This window comes from Schistocerca americana, chromosome 3 (assembly GCF_021461395.2).
Source record: "Schistocerca americana isolate TAMUIC-IGC-003095 chromosome 3, iqSchAmer2.1, whole genome shotgun sequence".
Taxonomy (NCBI): domain Eukaryota; kingdom Metazoa; phylum Arthropoda; class Insecta; order Orthoptera; family Acrididae; genus Schistocerca; species Schistocerca americana.
This window is the reverse complement of record NC_060121.1, coordinates 386648006-386669019: the sequence shown is the minus strand read 5'-3', so window position 1 is coordinate 386669019 and position 21014 is coordinate 386648006. Positions and strand designations below refer to the sequence as shown.

At 42.4% G+C, this 21014-nt stretch overlaps 1 protein-coding gene across 1 annotated transcript in view; it reads right to left on the bottom strand.

The window, feature by feature from the left end:
- Window positions 1-19935, bottom strand: part of LOC124606105 — a 236930-nt gene extending 216995 nt beyond the window's left edge. Inside the window, exon 1 of the mRNA XM_047138070.1 lies at window positions 19814-19935. The gene's annotated coding sequence lies outside the window, so the exon portion shown is untranslated. The remainder of the gene's footprint in view (window positions 1-19813) is intronic.
- Between the last annotated feature and the right edge of the window lie 1079 nt (window positions 19936-21014).

The following is a 21014-nucleotide window of genomic DNA, read 5'->3' as shown; positions in this document are numbered from 1 at the left end:
GCGAGACAGAAGAAAACTAATAAATGGAGATCATAAATGGTCACTCTGCTAAAATCGAGGCAACTGGAGACAGTAGTCAAGGGAAGCAATATGCTAAGTCAGCAGCACAGGAATGTGATACATAAGTGGCAGCTTTATTCTTCAAAGAACGATAGATCACGTCTGGAGACTTCGATAAAATTGTGAAAACTTTGGTGAGCGTAGCGGCAGCAGGCTTTGGAAACGGCCGCTCGAACAGTTAACTCTGAGACAGCTTTGCTATCTCGTTCAGTAAGTAGGCGATCAGGATGAGGGATTGAAAGCAATGACACTTTCATGACGTCGTATAATATTTCATTGTGACACCTTCTAGCTCTCGAAGAAATGTCGCCTTCTTACCAGCAACACCGTCGCGTCTTGTCGAATATGATCAGCACCGACCTTGGCTGCTAGGAGCGCAGATGAAAGGGCGTCTGTCATCAACAAACTGCTGCGGTAGACGGAACAAATCACCCCTGAGAAGTGGACGCCGTTACTTAACTCGGAATGTAATCCAGAGAGGTTGCAGCCTCGCCGCTGTGTGCGAGGTGAACGCTCGGTCACTCACTGTGTTACGCAACGAGCAGACGGGACTGCAGCTAGCAGGCGAATGCGTGCGCATAGGATGTGGCCGCTGCGGTGACTCGCGGCTCCAGTCACATGCAGCGACCACGCTGTTAGGCAAGGACGCAGTCAAAAGGGGGGGGGGGGGGTCCCAGAGTCCTCTTGTCGTCTAAATAAAATTACACACGACCTATTTTCCGCCTAGTGAAACTGAAAGATATTTCGATTTTCAGTAATACGACGAGAAAGGGTTATGGACTATCTGTTTGCAGTAAGACCAACGGCAGGTTTAAACTACCTATACATCCACAGCACTGTCAGCTATCACCCATACCTATTTTAGCCAAGTCTAATTGTTGGTTCTGCTTGAGCTCAGTTGTTTTGTTAATTAGTTCAGTTCTTATTTGCAGTTGGATTTAAGTAAGTGCTACCGTTTATTGATTTTGTGCTGTGTGCTGTTGTGATAGTTTCTAACTATGGGTAAGACTATAACCAGAAAGAGGAGGAAAATCTATTCTGATTCGTCTGCTAGAGTTATGCTAAGTTAAAAATACGTACGCACTGCTATAATAGCCCAATTACCTATCTGTAGCAGTTTAATGTTAGTAATGCGTTCGTTATTTGTGGCTGGAAGAACTTCAGGGCTGCAATATTTCAGTATTTCACATGGCAGCGGAGCGGTAAATATCGTTACAAATAACACTAAATGAAAATCGGCGCACAAAAATACACTTGAATGTGTCTGTGTCGCCCAAAAATCGCGTCCAACCGGCGATGGTTGAATTTCTTTAAAAAAATTCTCCTAATTATTCTAGCATTAATAGCCCAAACGGCAAAATATCGGCCAATCTAGGGAGGCATTCATTTATGAAAATCAGTTCCGATACGGAACGGAACGATGGGGAAGGGATGTGGAGAGCGGAAGGGATATGTGCCGACAGCATAATTGCATACTTAGTTCGTTTCTACAGGATTTTTTCAGCTGGCTTCTTGAATTCGTCCCAGCCGTCTACGCCCTGTATCCCCTCTGCTCCTTCCCTCCAAAATCTATTTATGCTCTTGTAATACTATAATATCTGAAACCAACAATTTCTTGCATAATTACATCTTAAAATATGCATGCACTCATGCACTATCAAATGACTAAACATGCACAATTGAAAGAAAAACATGTAGTTTCAGAATTTAGTTTTTTATTGTGATGTATTTTATTTTAAAACAGTGTACAACAACCAGTTTTTTTGAGATTCTCCATAGACTTCATGTAGCTTTGCATGTCGAGCCGCTGAGATAGTTTCCCTGGATTCGGAAGGTAAGGTGATCTGAATCCATTTGCTGGCAGTCTTGAAATAGGTTTTCTATGGTTTCGTATTTTCACTTTGGGCAAATGCCGGGATTGGTCCCTTAGTATAAGCCATAGCAAATTCTTTCAGAATACCGTTCTTTCCTGACAGATTCCAATTCCCTTACAAATTCAGCTCATCTGCTTAAATGAAAAGAGCTGCATCGAAGGTGAACGGAGCTCATGCATTTACCTTCTGGGACATTCTTCAACGCAGAAAATGAAATATCTTACATTGCAAGAAGTGACAGATACATACTTCAATGAGGAAGTGCCCGAATGTGTAAGGTTGAATAATTTCAGATCCCTTGCATTTTCGCAACTAAAAATTGTTCTCGCTTCTCTGTCGAACAAACATCTCTTTACTGCACTGTCGGTAATAATCATAGTGTACTAAAAAATTAACGCTTGACCATTTCTGATCACTTCCTCAGCTCAGATCCAGACTGAGAGAAGAAGAATGTAAAATCACCGTGCAGGGTGAAAGGACATTGGAGCATGACTATTTCGTAGTGATTTCCGAAAATACAGCACTTCTTTTAACTGAGGTGACAAGTACCTCCTCTTGCAGCAGTAAGACGTGCCATGGATTCAACAAGTCGTTGGAAGTCCCCTACAGAAAGACTGAGCCATGCTACCTCAATAACCTTCCATAACTGCGAAAGTGTTGCCGGTTCAGGATTTTGTGCACGGACTGACCTCTCGATTATGTCCCATAAAAGTTCGATGTGCTTCATTTCGAACGATCTGGATGGGTATTACCAACTGAAATCGGAACTCAGCTGACCTAACCATGGTTTTCCAGTCGTCCAGGGTCCGACCGACACAGTCACGACCCCAGGAAAGGTGCTACATGCCATATCGCGGTGTTAGCAAAAACATTCGCTTCAGTCGTCTGCTGCCGTAGCCCCATAATGCAAAATGTCACCGCACTATCCTAACGCATACGTTCGCCATACGCCCGCCGTTGATTTCTGCGGTACACAGTGTTGCCTGTCTTTTAGCACTGAAAAATCTCTGCTCTCGGTCGTTAAATGAAGACCGCCGGCCACTGCGATGCCCATGGTGACAAGTAGTGCTTCAGCCTTGGTATTCTCGGAACACTTTTGCACTGTGAATCTTGGAATATTTGTTTCCCTAACTATTTCCGAAATGGAATGTCCCATGCTTCTAGCTCCAACTACTATCTTGCGTTGAATTCACGTTGTACGGCCACAAACATGTGGGAAACCATTTTACAGAATCACCTGAGTACAAGTGACAGCTCCGCCAATTCGTTGCCCTTTTATACCTTGGGTACACGATGCTACCACCATCTGTATATGTGCATGTCGCTGTCCCAAGATTCTTTCTCTGCTTTGTGAAAACTCCGTGATCATTGCCGAATAAAGTTGTTTATCGTTCTTCATCGAAATTTTCAGAATACATTAAGAACGTCCTCTTTAGCAAATCGGACTCCCTCCCCCCCTCCCCGCGCTCACATTTCTGTCCCACACTCGACAGTGACAGACAAATTTGTTACCTCTATGTCTATGCTCCACAAGCCATTCTTGACGCGACGATCTTCAGATTTATAGATTATTATTATTGCTGTTGTAATTTTTTGTTTTTCCTAGCATCAGACTCGTAATTTTATATTATCCATTACGGATGTGAAGTGACGGTTGTTACGTTTTTACAGTAATAATTGATAACTTTCGACCGTAATTATATTCCGATCAAAATCACTTGATAGTTGACACCTCACCCGTTGAAGCTGGAGCGCCCAGAGTCCCGCCTGAATTGTTCGCCGATGTCAGACTGCCGGATCATCTGGTCAGTTCACTTCCATTTCTTTGTCCGGCTTTCTTTTTCGATGTATCTGTATCCACAGTCCTGGGTCTGCCTCTTTTATTTCGTAATTCACACTAATCGAAGACTACTCGATACTTCAGCATAACACGCTATGCAGTCACATACATAGTTATTATAATCACAGAGATCGGCTTACATTGTATGTTCGGAGGACATTGCGCGAAACCGAATTTCTTAAGGCAGCAGTTTATCATTGTAGCTGGGTCACCAGAGTCATAAATATAACAAATTAACGCTGTGTAATGGCGTAGTGCTGTGATTAGTGTAGGAACCTTTCATATGGAATGTCGTACGTTCGAATCTCGTCAACTGCAGCGAAATCTTTCTTTTTATTTCTAAATGACTTTCAGTTTTATTTTTGTTCAGTTAATTGGTTTAAATGAATTTTTTATTTTTAATATATCTTCAGCGTCATTTTACTCATCGTGCTGACTTTTTTATTTTGTTTTTTTTTCTTCCTGTCACCCTTTTTTCGTTTGGAACCTGCTTGTGTCGCCTGCATCTTCAGCCCAGTGCCAACCGAGACTGCCCATCGGTTGGTCACACGTCATCCCGGATAGCCAGTGTGAAGACAGCTTTAGGTAACTAATGACAGCAAGAATTACAGTTTACTTTTAGCTTTTCAGAGCTGAGTTTGCTCTTTGAGGTTAGCTTTAATCGCCTTGAAAAAAGCAATTGTGGTTTTAGTTCCGTCGCTTTCTTCGATATAGTGCGCATCACAAAGTTGTCGTTAGTTTAGGACATGAGTTTACATTCAGCGCTACCAAACGCGTCGTCTGCCGCAGTTTAGTCACCGGCCACATAAAATCAGCTGTTGACAGAGTATCTCGCATTTTCGTCGACCTCCCGGCGGCCACTTCCACCATTGCTCCTCGTTATAACATTTGTGAAGTGACTCTCCGTGTTAATGTGCTGTCTATAACTGAGTGGTAGCCGGCAGCCGGTGTGACAACACTGTGGAGGCAAGCGACAGACGTCAACTATCAAATAATTTTAATAGGATTATAATGTTTCTCACAAAGCTGAACAGCGCGGTTTGAGAGACAGTGCTCTTATCATCAGATTGCAAACCTTGGCTCATGAGGTTAAAAAGGTCTACCATCTCAGTTGCGGCGTTCACAAAATAAAATGTAATTAAAACGCGTTGGAGTAAGTGTCCTTGTCTCAAGTTAGATCGACGACTTCTGTCCGTGTGTCGACTGTTGGTGATTGTGAAGCGGAAACGTGAAGGAACAACCAAGACTAAATCAGGACCAGAAAGATTTCAGGTACTGAGGGCAGGGACTGTCTAGCACTGCGGACTGTGGATGTAAAACAATAGCATGAAATCAGCGATAGGATTCACTCGTGAGTTTCATTAAAAGTCCCTCTACCGCGATCACCGTTAAAAAGAATGCAGTACAGTGGTCGAGCAACTCTTCCTAAATCACAAATTTCTGCAGTCGATGGGAAGCGGCACTCGAGGTGGTGTAAAGAGAGACACCACAAAACGTTGGATTGTGGGAAACTGTGATTTGGAGTGATGAGTCACGGTATTCCCGGTGGCAACTCGATGGAAGAGTTTGGGTTTGATGAATACCCGGAGAAAGTTACTTATCATCGTGTGGTGGCTGTACTGACGTACGGAGGAGGTGGTATTACAGTTTGGTGGCGTTCTTTGTGGTTAGGCTGTGGTCCCCATGTTGCGCTGAAGGAAACGCTTAATGCAGAATGAACTTAATACATTTTACAGCATTGCTTACTGTGTACAGTAGAGGAACTGTTCGGGGAAGATAACTGTATCGGCAAGACAATTCACTCTATCATAAAGCAGCATCAGTGAGACAATGGTCTGTAGAAAATAACACTCCTGAAATAGACTTGCCTGCCCAGAGTCCCGATCTGAACCCAACGGAATACCTTTGAGATGAGTTATAATGTCGATTTCGCTCCAGACCCCAGCGTCCAAAATCGCTACCTCCTGTGGCTTCAGCTCTTATGGAGAAATATCTCCACAGGCGTTCAGGCACCTCATTGAAAGGGTCCCCAGCACAGTTTGAGCCATCATGAAGACGATCAGTGGACACATCCCATATTAGTATTCAACAACAGGTGTCCACATGCTTATGATCCAACAATGTATTTCCGAAAGTACTACAACTAAATGCATAAACAATCAGGAAGTGACGAAAGACGTAAGCACTCTACGTAAAAAAATTTAAATTCATATTACTAACGGTTGACTGGAATCCTCTCTTTCAAGTTCCGAAGGTGTTCGGGGGAAAAATACAGGGAGCGAAAGGCTATTTACAGTTTGTACAAAAACCAGATGGCAGTTATAAGAGTCGAGGGACATAAAAGGGGAGCAGTGGTTGGGAAGCGTGTGAGACAGGGTTGTAGCCTCTCCGCGAAGTTCTTCAATCTGTATATTGAGCAAGCAGTAAAGGATACAAATGAAACATTCGGAGTAGGTATTAAAATCCATGGAGAAGAAATAAAAACTTTGATGTTCGCCGATGACATTGTAATTCTGTCAGAGACAGCAAAAGACTTGGAAGATCAGTTGAACGGAATGGACATGGTTCAAATGGTTCAAATGGCTCTGAGCACTATGGGACTTAACATCTGTGGTCATCAGTCCCCTAGAACTTAGAACTACTTAAACGTAACTAACCTAAGGACATCACACACATCCATGCCCGAGGCAGGATTCGAACCTGCGACCGTAGCGGTCACGCGGTTCCAGAATGGACATGGTCTTGAAAGAAGGATACGAGGTGAACATCAACAAAAGCAAAACGAGGATAATGGAATGTAGACGAATTAAGTCGGGTGATGCTGAAGGAATTAGATTAGGAAATGAGACAAAGTAGTAAAGGAGTTTTGCTATTTGGGGGGAAAATAACTGATGATGGTCGAAGTAGAGAGGATATAAAATGTAGACTGGCAATGGCAAGGAAATCGTTTCTGAAGAAGAGAAATTTGTTAACATCGAGTATAGATTTAAGTGTCAGGAAGTCGTTTCTGAAAGTATTTGTATGGAGTGTAGCCATGTATGGAAGTGAAACATGGACGATAAATAGTTTGGACAAGAAGTGAATAGAAGCTTTCGAAATGTGGTGCTACAGAAGAATTCTGAAGATTAGATGGGTAGATCACGTAACTAATGAGGAAGTATTGAGTGGAATTGGGCAGAAGAGGAGTTTGTGGCACAACTTGACTAGAAGAAGGGATCGGTTGGTAGGACATGTTCTGAGGCATCAAGGGGTCACCAATTTAGAATTGGAGGGCAGCGTGGAGGGTAAAAATCGTATAGGGAGACGAAGAGATGAATACACTAAGCAGATTCAGAAGGATGTAGGTTGCAGTAGGTACTGAGAGATGAAGAAGCTTGCACAGGATAGAGTAGCATAGAGAGCTGCATCAAACCAGTCTCAGGACTGAAGACCACAACAACATTACTAATGGACTGACCTTCCAATCTGAAACGAAAAAGAAACTGAAAACAGTTCGTTGTTTCAGATGACGTATCCTAAAATTGTGTGTCCCGTGACACTGACGATACAGGACAGGAACTTTTTGAATGTAAGGTGGCTGATGATATTTTACACTCTCAGTTAGAAACAGACGCAACGTGTTGCATAATTATATTTCCCGAGATGTGTCATATAGCTTAGCTACAGGTTCAGATATAAAGTACATTATCCCCCCCCCCCCCCCCCCCTCGCCAGGCTGTGGCTAAGCGATGTCTCCGCAGTATCCTTTCTTCCAGGAGTGCTAGTTCTGCAAGGTTCGCAGGAGAGCTTCTGTGAAGTTTGGAAGGTAGGAGACGAGGTACTGGCAGAATTGAAGCTGTGAGGACGGGTCGTGAGTCGTGCTTGGGTAGCTCAGTTGGTAGAGTACTTGCCCACGAAAGGCAAAGGTCCCGAAATCGAGTCTCGGTCCCGCACACAGTTTTAATTTGCCAGGAAGTTTCATATTTTGTTCCTGTCTGAAGGGATATATTTAAGTATTATCTCCATGAACTTTCTTCAAATTCTTTTATACTTTGAGAAGAAATGACAAACCAAGTGAAGGGAGTACAGAATCTTGTGAGACATGAACAAGTGAAGGAAAAATAAAACAATGGTGGCTTCCTTAATGCTAATTTCGATACCAGTTGTCTCTAGTTTTTCTTTTCAAGCAACGAAATCGAAAGCTCCAAAATCCACACCGTCAGTGAATCATGTCACATCTTGTAATGCGGTAGCGTTCGAAACATTGTTGTATAATGTTTACATTAGTGTAATATTATCAAAATTCTAACTATTATTCCACGGTGAGTTATTTAAGGGCAATTTATTTTGTGTTCATCTGCGATAATTCTTCAGGTACAGACTTTGTTTATGGGATTAATTGGCGTTTAAGCTTGGCTGATGCCAAACAGTCATAATTACAAATAACTTGATATTCGTTTAGTGTGTCCCATGGGATTCATATCTGGCGGTGTGGCTGGAAAAACCATTCGCTCGAATTGTCCAGAATGTTCTTGAAACGAATCGCGTTCAACTGTGGGCCGGTGAAACGGCGCATTGTCATCTACCAAAATTCCATCATTGTTTCGAAACAAGTAGTCTATGAACAGCTGCAAATGGTCTCCAAGTAGCCGAACATCCAGAGGACCCAGTCCATTCCATGTAAACACAACCCATACCATTATGGAACCACCATCATCTAACACACTGCCTTGCTGACAACTTGAGTCCATGCGCCACATCGAATCTTACAATCAGCTCTTACCAAGTGAAATCGGAACTCAGCTGACCAAGGCACGATTTTTCAGTCGTCTATGGTCCAAGCAATATGGTCAGGAGCCCAGGAGAGGCGCTGTAGGCGCTGTTGTACTGTTAACGAAGGCACTCGCGTCGGCCGTCTGCTACCATACAACGTCAAATTTCATCGCACTGTCCTAACGGATACGTTCGTCGTACGTCCCACATTAATTTCTGTGGTTATTTCAAGTAGTATTGCTTGTCTGTTAGCACTGACAAGTCTACGAAAACACCGCTGCTCTCAGTCGTTAAGTGAAGACCGTGGACCTCTGCGTTGTCCGTGGTGACAGGTAATGCTTGAAATTTGGTGTTCTCGGCACACTCTTGACACTGTAGATTGCGGGATACTGAATTCCGTAACAATTTCCGAAACGGAATGTCCCATGCGTCTAGCTCCAACTACCATTCCGCGTTCCATGTCTGTTAATTATCGTCGTACGGCCAATATCACGTCGGACATATTTTCGCATGAATCACCTGAGAACAAATGATACCTTTGCCAATGCATTGCCGTTTTTTATCTTGTGTACGCGATACAGTCGCCATATTTATACATGCACATTGCTATACCATGACTTCTGTCACTTCGGTGGCTAAAATGGCTCTGAGCACTATGCGACTTAACTTCTGAGGTCATCAGTCGCCTAGAACTTAGAACTAATTAAACCTAACTAACCTAAGGACATCACACACATCCATGCCCGAGGCAGGATTCGAACCTGCGACCGTAGCGGTCGCCCGGTTCCAGACTGTAGCGCCTAGAACCGCACGGCCACTCCGGCCGGCACTTCGGTGTATGACGCTGTTGTACTATAGCTACATTTGTACAGTAGTCGAATTAAAGACGTTGCCTGTCACATAAATCACTCTTTGTTTTAGAGAGTCTTTCTTCTCACTGTTGAATGGCAGAGTCCAAGAGATAGTCGGGAGAGTGATATCCGGAGCTAACCTTGAACTGCTTCACCGTGGCAGCCAAGCCTGACGTCCCCATCCCACGGACGAGTCACCATCGTGTGCCACATGCCGAAACGTCTTGAGACGCTGCGATGAAGCCTGGGATTTAACCTTTGACAGTGGTGCAGGTTGTTTATGCTACTATCGTGCGTCCAATTGCCAAGCAAAACGATTAAAATTTCTTCCACCACTAGGTTTCGAATTGGTTATCTTCGGAGCGATTGTCACCGCAGCACAGAGCATTATAGAAATCTTGATTCACAATAAATGGATGGGTGTTGCGGATCACATTCCTGAAAAAGAGGTGCCCATTGCCTTAAGTAGAACGGAATATTATTCGGTGTGCTATAAAAAGTTGCGAAGGAGCGACAGAAGGTAGATGGGCGCCAGAAGTTACCCACGAATATAGCGAGTTCTTGTTCCTCGTATAACGGTTACGGATAGCCAGCGCAAACACGATGCTGCTTAAGAGCTGAAATGTGGCCGCGCCGTCAAATGTAGGCGGCTGCAACTCCGGCCGTAAACACTGAGAGCCGGATGCAGGTGTCGGCGCTGTGGGGACACAACGATATCTCTGATGCATCAGCGCCTCCATTCGGAGATTCGGAGAAGGCCTGAATGGCTCCCACCCTCTCGATCCCACAAGCGTTACGTAAAGCTATACGGGCTAAGCTACTCACTGACAAAATAAAACGTACTTGAAAAGTTTTCGGGCGTTGTGTCAGACACTGTTGCGGAAATTGCACAACATTTCAACGAGACGCCTGCTCGTCATCTGTAGCTCAATCTTAGAAATACTGAGCAACGCCCGGGTACCTTCCAGAAATTACGTCACGAAAGCCTTCTGCATTTTAAGGCTCAATCAGCTGTGCCTGTTACATCTTCACTTTGCATTGCCGATTGGATCCCTTCCTCGCGTTGGCTGGTAAAGTGTGCCCTGACTTGAGATTCTCTCTATGCTCATTATTTGTAGGTTTTGTTTCTGTAACGTTTGATTTTCTTCAGTCATTTCACTGATATTATTATACACTTTCCTACGAAATCTCACTTTTTCTGCTTGCAGTTTACTTTTATCACTGTTTAGAGGGATCCGTGACTCAATTCCATGGTTTTATAAAATGTAAAATTTCCTTCTGTATTTTGTTTGGTAAAGTTTTGTTTATTATTCTGCGTAATGATCGATATTTATTAACTACATTTCCTACATTCTTGTCCGTATAGACTGACAGAAGAAACCATAAATTAATTTTCATGATGGAATATCATTCCACGAGTGGCCTTTCCGGAATCCACTGTGTTCATATTACAGGAAAATCTCATTGCTAAGGTTTTTATACTATTACAGATTATTTTTGCAAATATTTTGCACTCTGAATTTGCGTACTGATTCCTCTACAATTATTTTCCTAGTTTTTCCTTTGACCTTAAAATAGAAAAGTTGCTCCTATCGACGTCATAAAAGCAGCTGCTTTCAGAATAAGCCAGCCAAAGCGTTTTGAACTTGGCAGCTAAATTTATCATTAATTCACTTCTTATGGATTACGGCGTGCTGCCGGCCGAAATGGCCGTGCGGTTAAAGGCGCTGCAGTCTGGAACTGCAAGACCGCTACGGTCGCAGGTTCGAATCCTGCCTCGGGCATGGATGTTTGTGATGTCCTTAGGTTAGTTAGGTTTAACTAGTTCTAAGTTCTAGGGGACTAATGACCGCAGCAGTTGAGTCCCATAGTGCTCAGAGCCATTTGAACCATTTGAACGGCGTGCTGCACCCTTCCTTGTTGACGCAGTTCCCGTTTCGAGTTACTATTTATGTTGTTGTTGTTAATGATAACGACGACGACGATGATGATGATAAAAGAGACAGGCAAGCTGATGAAACCTGGTGCCAGCACTGAGCCTACTACTGCCAAGCAGCGCCAAGAATGCCGTAATGTTGCATATTCCATCATATTAGATTAGAACATCACCGTCAGCAGGTTACGTGGGTTCACTCCGGGAGGAACTGCGGAGAGGTTACAAACTTAAACCAGCACGTTGTCTTAGAGTCTCGTTATCAAGATCTTTATCGTCAGTGCTCCTCTCCCTTTGGTAAAAGGGAGGCAGTTATGTTCAAATGTGTGTGAAATCTTATGGGACTTAACTGCTATGGTCATCAGTCCCTAAGCTTACACACTACTTAACCTAAATTATCCTAAGGACAAACACACACACCCATGCCCGAGGGAGAACTCGAACCTCCACCGGGACGAACCGCACAGTCCATGACTGCAGCGCCTTAGACCGCTCTTCTAATCCCGCGCGGCGGGAGGCAGTTAGCGATATGTTTTTTTCCACCTGGTTGTCCAAACGTCATCCGTTTGGAATCATCAGCTACGTCCGAATGCGTGTTCTCGTAAACGTTCCACATGTTTGGTGCGTCTGCCAAACAAATACGTGAGAAGAGGCCTTTGTTGCAATCTTTTAAAATCGCATTTCTTCAGTACAATACATCTGCCTAAATAGATGCTTCAGCAATTTGAGAACTGTGAAATTTGGAAGAATGGTTAGTCAGGTGAATCACTCTATTCAACATATAAGGCGCTTATTGCCAGCTGATCCTGCATCCTGAAACAAGAGTCAAACTAGCCGAGGTTATTGGAACCCTCTGGATTTTGTTCAGTTACTAACCAAACGGCAGTTTGCACTCACAATTGAAGAAGTTCATTATGTTAATGTAGTCGAAAGTACATCTTGCTGAATGCGTCCATTTTGTGGCGCGGTAGTGTCCCAGGAAGCAGCGGTGGGGTGCATCGCATAGTAACAGGTGTAAATAATATGACACAACTGCCAGAAAGGACACGTGCCTCATCAGAGATCGAGGGCGACGCCAACTGTTCGTCTAGTGACATCTGGCGCAGCTGCTGGGCCATTGCCGAATAGAGGATTTAAGCCGCAACGCCGTCCTATGCGTAAGGAAGTCACCTAATTCTGGAGCACTGTACCTGAGTTTTCCGTATGTTTTCATCCAACGCTCCTTCCACTCACCAAAGGGCCAAGGTATACTGCATGAGAAAATTCTAGAGACAGCTTAGCAGCATGACTATTCTCAAGACAGACTTACGCAGTTGGATCTAAACAAAAAGATGGCGGTAGAGGAAGTTCATTAACAGATAGAAAAACTACTGGAGGGGACAAATTCAAGCTCTCTGAAGCAGCGTTCATATTCTGTGCAGAACTTGTAGCGATTTTAAAGGGGCTTACATATGCAAAATAAGTCCAGGATGAGTCAATAATGCCGGCCGCTGTGGTCTAACGGTTCTAGGCGCTTCAGTCTGGAACCGCGCGACCGCTACGGTCGCAGGTTCGAATCCTGCCTCGGGCACGGATGTGTGTGATGTCCTTAGGTTAGTTAGGTTTAAGTAGTTATAAGTCTATGGGACTGATGACCTCAGATGTTAAGTCCCATAGTGCTTAGAGCCATTTGAAGCATTTTTGAGTCAATAATAATTTATACGTTTGCAAGCTCAGCTACGAAGTCAACAACACTAAAAATCATTTAGTATACCGCATTACAGACGCATTTAAGGAGCTTTCACGCCTCAATAATGAGACCATCATGTTTTTGGAGAAGACGCACAGCGAATTATAGTGAAATGAAGACGTAAATACATTGCCAAAGGAAACTGTGTGCACTAGTTATGTGAAAAATGATAAAGTGCCATCTGGCGATCTCCTAAATACCAGAAGGACTGGAGTCAGGGCTCGATGGAACGAAAACCTCCCTCGGTCTGACGAGTCGAAGGAAGACACAATGCTGGACTGGTACATAACGGACTGTTACATCCTTACTGACAGAACTGCAGATCCAGCAAAAACTTTATACTGACAGTGGTACGACGTCGATTCAGTTACGGGATCTCTACCGCCTCAGTTTGATCACAGCTTCTTAATATGAGTGTGGCATTGAGAAAGATGATAACCACATTTTTTTCGCCTGTAACAGAAGATATCAAGTAACTAGGAAAATGATGCAGCGTCTGATGGCCTCTGGCAGTGCTTTGTCAACAAACATTAAAACTATTAGACAAACAGAAGATACAAAACTATATAAACCCCTATACGATTTTATAAGGTTCAGTGAAATGAAAACGAGGCAGGTGGAAAGAAAGTAAGTAAACTGTTCATTATATGAAAAGTAATCACCATATCGTATAATACATTTATTCCACTGTGACAAGATGTTGAATGCTTTCACGAAAAAATATTTAGAGTTGCCTACGGAACCATGGTTGTAAGCAGGCGTGCATCTCTTCGGCCGAAGCAAAGTGACAGCCACGAACGGATTTCTTCAAGGTTTCAAAAGATACGGGAATCGCATGGGGAGAGATCGAGACTGTAAGAAGGATGTGTAAAGGGCTTCTCAGTGAAACTTCTGCAGCACAGTCGAACAGTTGAAACAACCTTGCCAACACGTGGGTCTGCCCAGATCTCTACGAAAATTCCACAGATATGAAACTATTATTTCTCGAAGTAGTTAAGGGTCCACACACTTTGCAGCCGGTATTTGACCCTTGAAATTAAATATTTCCGCATCTACATTATCTGTATTACTTATTAAAATACGTGCAGCTCGCTTATTGACATTACTTAAATAATAACCCGTAACCTGCAACCCATAATCCATGACCTGCAACCTACAACGCGAAATCCATTATTCATAACCTGCAACGCGTATCGCAAAAGTAGTGTCAGTAAAAGAAGTGTGTGGTTTTTAATAAGTAGTATGGACAATTCAGATGCGGAAATATTTAATTTGAAGATCCATATGGCTATCAGTGTGTGTAAATTCTTACATATTTCGAGATGTAATACAATTTTATTTTGCTCTTATTTTCACAAACATCTGCAATTATTCTTGGGTATTACGTTAAGCATGCCAGTTGCTTGTGCATTAATAAGTAATGCAGACAATTTAGATGTGGAACATTTAATCTGAAGGCCCAATGTGCTTGCAAAAGTGTTCGAAATCTTACATATTTCGAGAAACAAAAGTATTTTATTTTCCTCGTTTTTTTTTAGAGATCTGTAATCATACTTGTATATTACAATCTGCATGCAAGCTGTGTGTGTGTGTGTGTGTGTGTGTGTGTGTGTGTGTGTGTGTGTATTTCCACATCACGTATTTTTATTAGATGATGCTATTATTTAATAGCTTATTTTGTAGAGAAAAGAGTAGAGTGCCTTTGCAACATGGTTCTGGTTGGTAGGTATTGCAGCCTTCGTCGAAAGTAGGCCTGAGTTATTCGTAATAAAATAAATAAGTCAGTCAAAATTATAAACTGTATAACATGATGCTTTGTCATTGTATTTCCTAAAATGGTGATTGAGAACAATTTAGGAAATGTAAAGACCACTCACGGATTAGGCCATAGTGCTATCCCGACTGATCGACTACTGCTCACAAGGCAGTATGAGTGGAATATGTGATCGGCATGTACCCTATCCCTCGACCTGTTTTTTGCCAATAGAAAAATCCTGGTGATCCACTGTTTCTTTGTTCAAACAGCTCCTCCTTTGGCCCCACAATGGCTGAGTGGACCCAGTACCAGATCTCTCTACCTCAGAAAAAATTTGACGAGATACTGAGATTCGAACCCAGGTCCTTCCACACCGCAGGCGACGCTAACCATGCGGCTACGAAGATAGTCTAAACAATTTAGATGTAGTAATATTTAATTTGACGGTATTTCTCACTTACATCAAGAGTAAGTCTAGGTAATTACAAATCAGGGTGTCTATCGTTTTGTTTGCGTGCATGCCTGCTTAACGCAGTATTTTAGGTAACACATATTTTCTGCAGTTATAGCCTGGCCAGGTTAGTTTTCTGATATCGACCTCATAGGCCTAACTTCTAGTGGTAACTGTTAGTTTGTCATTTTTTTGTAGCTATTTAGGTATGGAAATAGCATTGAAGTACTTACTTTGGAGTTGACAGTCATCTTTCAAACACTAACCTGATAAATGTGTGTGTCGGTGATTCGTGTACTACTGACGAATTTTTGCAGGAAAGACTTCGAAAGAACAATGTGAAACTTGACAAGTATCATAGATGAGGAACATAATTAATGTGAGGCTCTGTTGCACCTCTCACTATGGTATACTTATCGAACTTTGAACATTTTGCCAGTGCAACCATCGGTTGCCAAAGACGGGCAACAAGAGCGTGAAAGCAGCAGTTTATTTTATTTAATATTTGACTGATGACCTCAGAAGTTTAGTCGCATAGTGCTCAGAGCCATATTTAATATTTCCGAAATTTTGCGGAATAGCATTAAAGTAAAATTTTACATATTAATAATTCGTAATTAAGTGTTAATTGGTTAATTACACTGGATAAGCAAATGTTGGTTTTTTTAACTATTTAATATTCTATAGCGAATGATATGTAGGTTCCAATGAAATATATGAGTGTAACTGCTGAGTAAGCCCATATAAACGATTTTCTAAAGTCAGTAATGGAAACGTAGTTGACATCACTTACATTTTACGCTATTCAGATACTTTCTTTAAGTGTGTGACGTTTTTCCTGATAAATAATTCGCGTCGTTCATATAATTCTGGGGACACTCAAAATAAGGCTACATTGTAACCCGTTCTTTCATTTTAATGGTGGCTAAAATACTAGGCTCTGATTGAAGATAACGATTTTTAATTTATTTATTTATTTATTAATTTTACGGTCGAGCTTAAGGGAATGAAGATGGACAGGAGTTCAAAGCATAACTTGGCTAACTGGACTCTTTAAAATTATTTCATTTATTAATTAGAACTTCATTCTGACAGGGCTGATATTGGGTGCAGAGGGGAAAGGGGGCGTGGGGTACGAAACACATTTCGGGTAGTACCCCCATCTTGGATTTTATAACTTAATTTATTTAGTGATTTAAATTATTTAATCATTATAATTATTTAAATCAAGAATGACATTGTTGTAGTCTTCGTGGATTATGAGGCAAGAAATTGACTGTTAAAAAGACGTTTGGCACATGATCATGATGACATCATCAATAATGAAGTGTGGCAGTTGAGAATGGCAGGTGGACATGACGGGTCCAAAATGTAAGGAAAGTGGGATACGATCCGCATAACCTTTCTAGTGAAGCCTGAAGCCATTTTAAACAACACAAATTCGATAATTCTTGCTCGGAATAGACGAAGTTGCAGAAATCATTTTGCCATTTTCTCTGTTTGAGAAAGAGTTTGGTGAGCGGTTGGAAATACTTACTGAAACCGTAGACACCGATTTTAGAATCAACTAGTGCCAAAGTAAGGGCGTGACTCCGCAAACAGGACATATTTCAGTCATTACTGTTTGTTAATATTTAGATTGTTTAAATGATGATTTGTGCAAATTTCACTGCCGACTTTTTTGTAGACAGATGTAACTTTAGACACGCAAACGTAATAACAGCGATGTTTACGTGATTTTTCTACAAACGGAATGAAATCATTACGAACGACAAAGCCATTTTAGAGGTTGTTGCTGCCGTGGTACTCAGTTGAGAACATCAGTTAGAAAAAAAGGTGATTTCTGCCCTGCTACATGGAAGCAAAACTTGTAGTCAACGATGGTGCAGTCCACAGAAATGAGGATCCTTCGAGCTATAAAATTTTAGTCAGAAATGAAGACGTACGGTAAGATTTAAACATAGCCAGCGCACTGTCTCAAGTGAGGGGACGCATCTTAAGGGATTTCGTCACGTCTACGGAAACATGTAGATGTAGATCTAATGGCAGTACAGATCCTGGAAGGCCGAGTAAATGACGGTACCGAAACAGCGTAACTTGGTTAGTCCTTGAAGGTAGTCTTGCTTCTATGCGACGCTGTATTCCAGATGATGATGGGAACAGTCTTTGGCGACTGTTCTACAGCATACGATTTCTTTTGTTGAAGTACACGTTTACTAGCTGCTCATGCTAATTTCTCCTTTGCTTCGACCATTTTCTGTCATTTGATTTTGGATAGCAAATTTTTCACTTTTTCATTCTTGCTTCAATCAGTTTTGTGTTTAGAAAGTTCTTTTTCTGTCACATATTAATAATCGTAACTATAATCGCTGCTACGCGACCTCCTTAAGCTGTCAGTCGGTTCCATTCTTCTGTCATAAGATTCGTGCTGATAGTCACGCGAGCGAAGGTGCTAACCAGCGTAGAAATTATTTTTAGACTTATTTATTGGCTTAAAATGTTCCTTGGAGAGTCTGTTTTTAAGATGCATTCATATGAAGTGTGCCATGAATGTTAAAGAGCATGTTAACACCGCTGTTTACTGCATGAGGATCTGGCACAACCGAGTGCTCGAATGCAACTGACGTAATACTGTAATAGCTACCGACGGAATGGGGGTCCCGCTAGCTTCGGATAGTATCACAGAGGGCATTACTATGAACCAAAATACTTTTCCCAACTATATTTCTCTTCACCCCATGATTCGTTTGCATTAAAATGCCTGAAAGCACATGCTTGTCTCGTATCTGTTTAACTTGTGATTTCGCTTGTTTTTTATACGAAATAAAAAGCGAGTTGTACGGACAGAAAAGGTTCGAAAAGTAATCCCAATAGTGCAAAAAACATTTCGATTGGTGAGCCGAAACCAGTTAATTAGTGTAATTCCGTCAAAACTAGAGTTTTCGACATCGGAGAAAAAAGGCCAACTGTAGTGAGATAGCATTGCCGATTAAAGGTTTGTTCAATTTCAGTATTAAAAAACAAGTTGAAATTTTAAACACTTATTTTCTTCAAACAACATTTTTCAAGTTGGCGGGAGCTATTATTACTCATGAAATATATGTGCAGTTACATTGAACCCCTTTGTGACTTGTGAGTTGGCGATTATTTTACTGCAGTAGCTAGTATTTTTGCGATATATTTTGACTTTGATTTTTGCTGCAAGTTTTTGTAACGACTTTTATGTCGAAATAATAGACTTTTATTTCAGACAGCTGCCACTGTGTTAAAAACTTTTTTAATATAGCCACGTACTATGTTGGATAATATCATCAGTTTCAAAGCAGTTTTTGAAATTTCGTTCTAGGCTGGAAATTGTTCCGTTCAATCTCCACCAACGGCCCTCGCACTACGAGAATGCCATTTGTCGATATCGTGTTGGGTTCTCTTCACTTAAAAACACAAAATACCGTACGTAATACAATCTTAAGGGTGTACCATAAAGGTCTAAAATCAGTTTCGTAATTTCTTTGACATTTTGTTGAAAAAAAGTTATGAATAGCGGTGGCAAAATCGAGTGTCACCCTGGTCTACCCCTTTAATACGCTGCTTCCGGTATTCGGGGATGTGACCCGGCTCGAATTGAATCGAATCCGCCCGGCGAATTGACCACGACGGACAGTGTGGTTTTTTAGGCTGTTTTCCACATCCCACTAGGTGCATACCGGGCAGGTACCCACGCCTCGCCTCAGTCACACGATTCACAAATATTTAGAAAAATGTTGCACATTCCCACATAACACTAGACGCAGACAAGTGGCGTACAGAAATTCCGTCCCGGGAGGGGGTGAGTGAGGGCGGGTGGGGGAAGTGGCGACAGAAAGGGCACCCGGGCATCCACTGCGACTGAAATTGACAAATTCGACAATTAACACGCCGACGCGGTGAAGTTAAGGGATTAATTCTGGAAGAAAGAAGAATTCTTCTGTTCATTATAATATTCTGCAATCCTGCAACTTGTATATGGACACAATGCACTTTTATTTCTGTTCTGAAAATTTCTTCCAAATTGTTGTCATGTATGTTCAGTACAGGATTTAATCAATAGTAGCGGTGAGGTTTAACCCTGTTTTCTAACACTTTAAACCAAGAATATTTTTCCACTTCGTTTTACTCAAGACCTACACACGGATCAAATTCACGTTCAGAACTTCGCTGAGGAGTGTCCTACGAATGTGATAGCAAACCTAACATCATTTCACTGCATGTTGTCAAATACTTTAAATTCCTCAAGGATAATGTGTGCTCCTTGTTTATGATGTTGGTTTGAAAATGATTTAAGAATCGCAACAATTCTTCTGAACCTTCACTTTTGATACCGATCTGAGATGTTCAAAAAGTGTGATTCTGTACCTGTTGTCCAACACAGAGAAAATGATAGAAAGTACCGTGGCGGTCGCCTACAGCCTGCACTTGCTCACACCTGTACAGTCCATACTGTGACATCAATTGACCAACCAGTTTGATGAATTTCAACACACGCTGGAAGATAGCACTTAATGTCAAGCTCGTACCGCAGCAACTCTACCTTGGCTTCTTCGGTTTTTCGAGAGGTGTTCCTTGTCGTACGTCGTCTACGGCGGCGATCGACGAGCGACGGCTGGCTGCGGCAGAGTGATCCCGTGAGAACGTTGCTGAGGACACTATGCCTCCAGTTGACGCCGCTGTTAAACCCAAGGTCTTGCTACCTCAATATATCACCACTGCCACATCCCGCGCCGTCGGCATTGTCAACATGTTTTCACAATCTTCTGTTTGTGTCACCTAATCCGGCGAATCCCACGGAACGTCAACCAGAAATGGCAAGAAGCAAACACTTTCACGCCATGACGCGCTATCTCCGCATTATTCATCACTGTCTCGCCAACTGAACCGCTTAGTGTTTTGCAGTATCCACTCTATAAATAAAACGCTACTTAGCTCTTAGCGAAGACAATAGGAGATATTTTAATGCCAAATTTCTTGTATTTACGTCACTAGCTGTAGTCGGACTATTATTGGATGTCGATATGAAACACGCCAATAATCATGTTTGTTGGGTCTGTAAACAATGCGTAACGTAATGGAGGTATCGTCGCTTTGCTGTCGTTTCCCGCCTCCTGTGATTCCTTTGTTGGCTTTACGTCAGCGCGTTTAAGTCGTTGTCAAGGGCATTTCCTCAAAGGGCGTGAGGCGGCAGTATACATTCTCTATCAGTTCATCCCCGCAAAATGTTCCACACTGACTCTGAGACGAAAGTTCTCTATTCTTCAGACCACTCACGGTAGCGCAGTGGTTAGACAATGGACTCGCATGCACGAGAACGATAGTTCAAATCTCTGTCTGGCAAAACACGTTTGGGTTGCCAGTAGTTCCCTATATCGATCAAGGCGAAAGCCGTGACGGTTCCAATGAAAAATACACGGCGATTTTCTTCCTCAGTCTTGTCTTCTCCGAGCTTGTGCTCTGTCTTTATCGATTTTATCCTCTACTCTTCAGCGGAGCGACAATACGAACTGTGCTGCTGTCGCACGCCTCAGAAGTCGCCTGCAGTGCCTAAACTTTACACTTGTTTCCTTCAGTACCTTTCACCTTCCACACTAACTGCCTCGGTAGCTGGGCGGCCAGAGCGGAAGATTGCTAACGGAAGGGGAACAGGTTCGGTTCCTGTCCGGGTCGGAGATTTTCTCCGTTCGGGGATTGGGTATTGCGTTGTCCGTATGTTTGTGTCGTCAAATTGACGTTACACT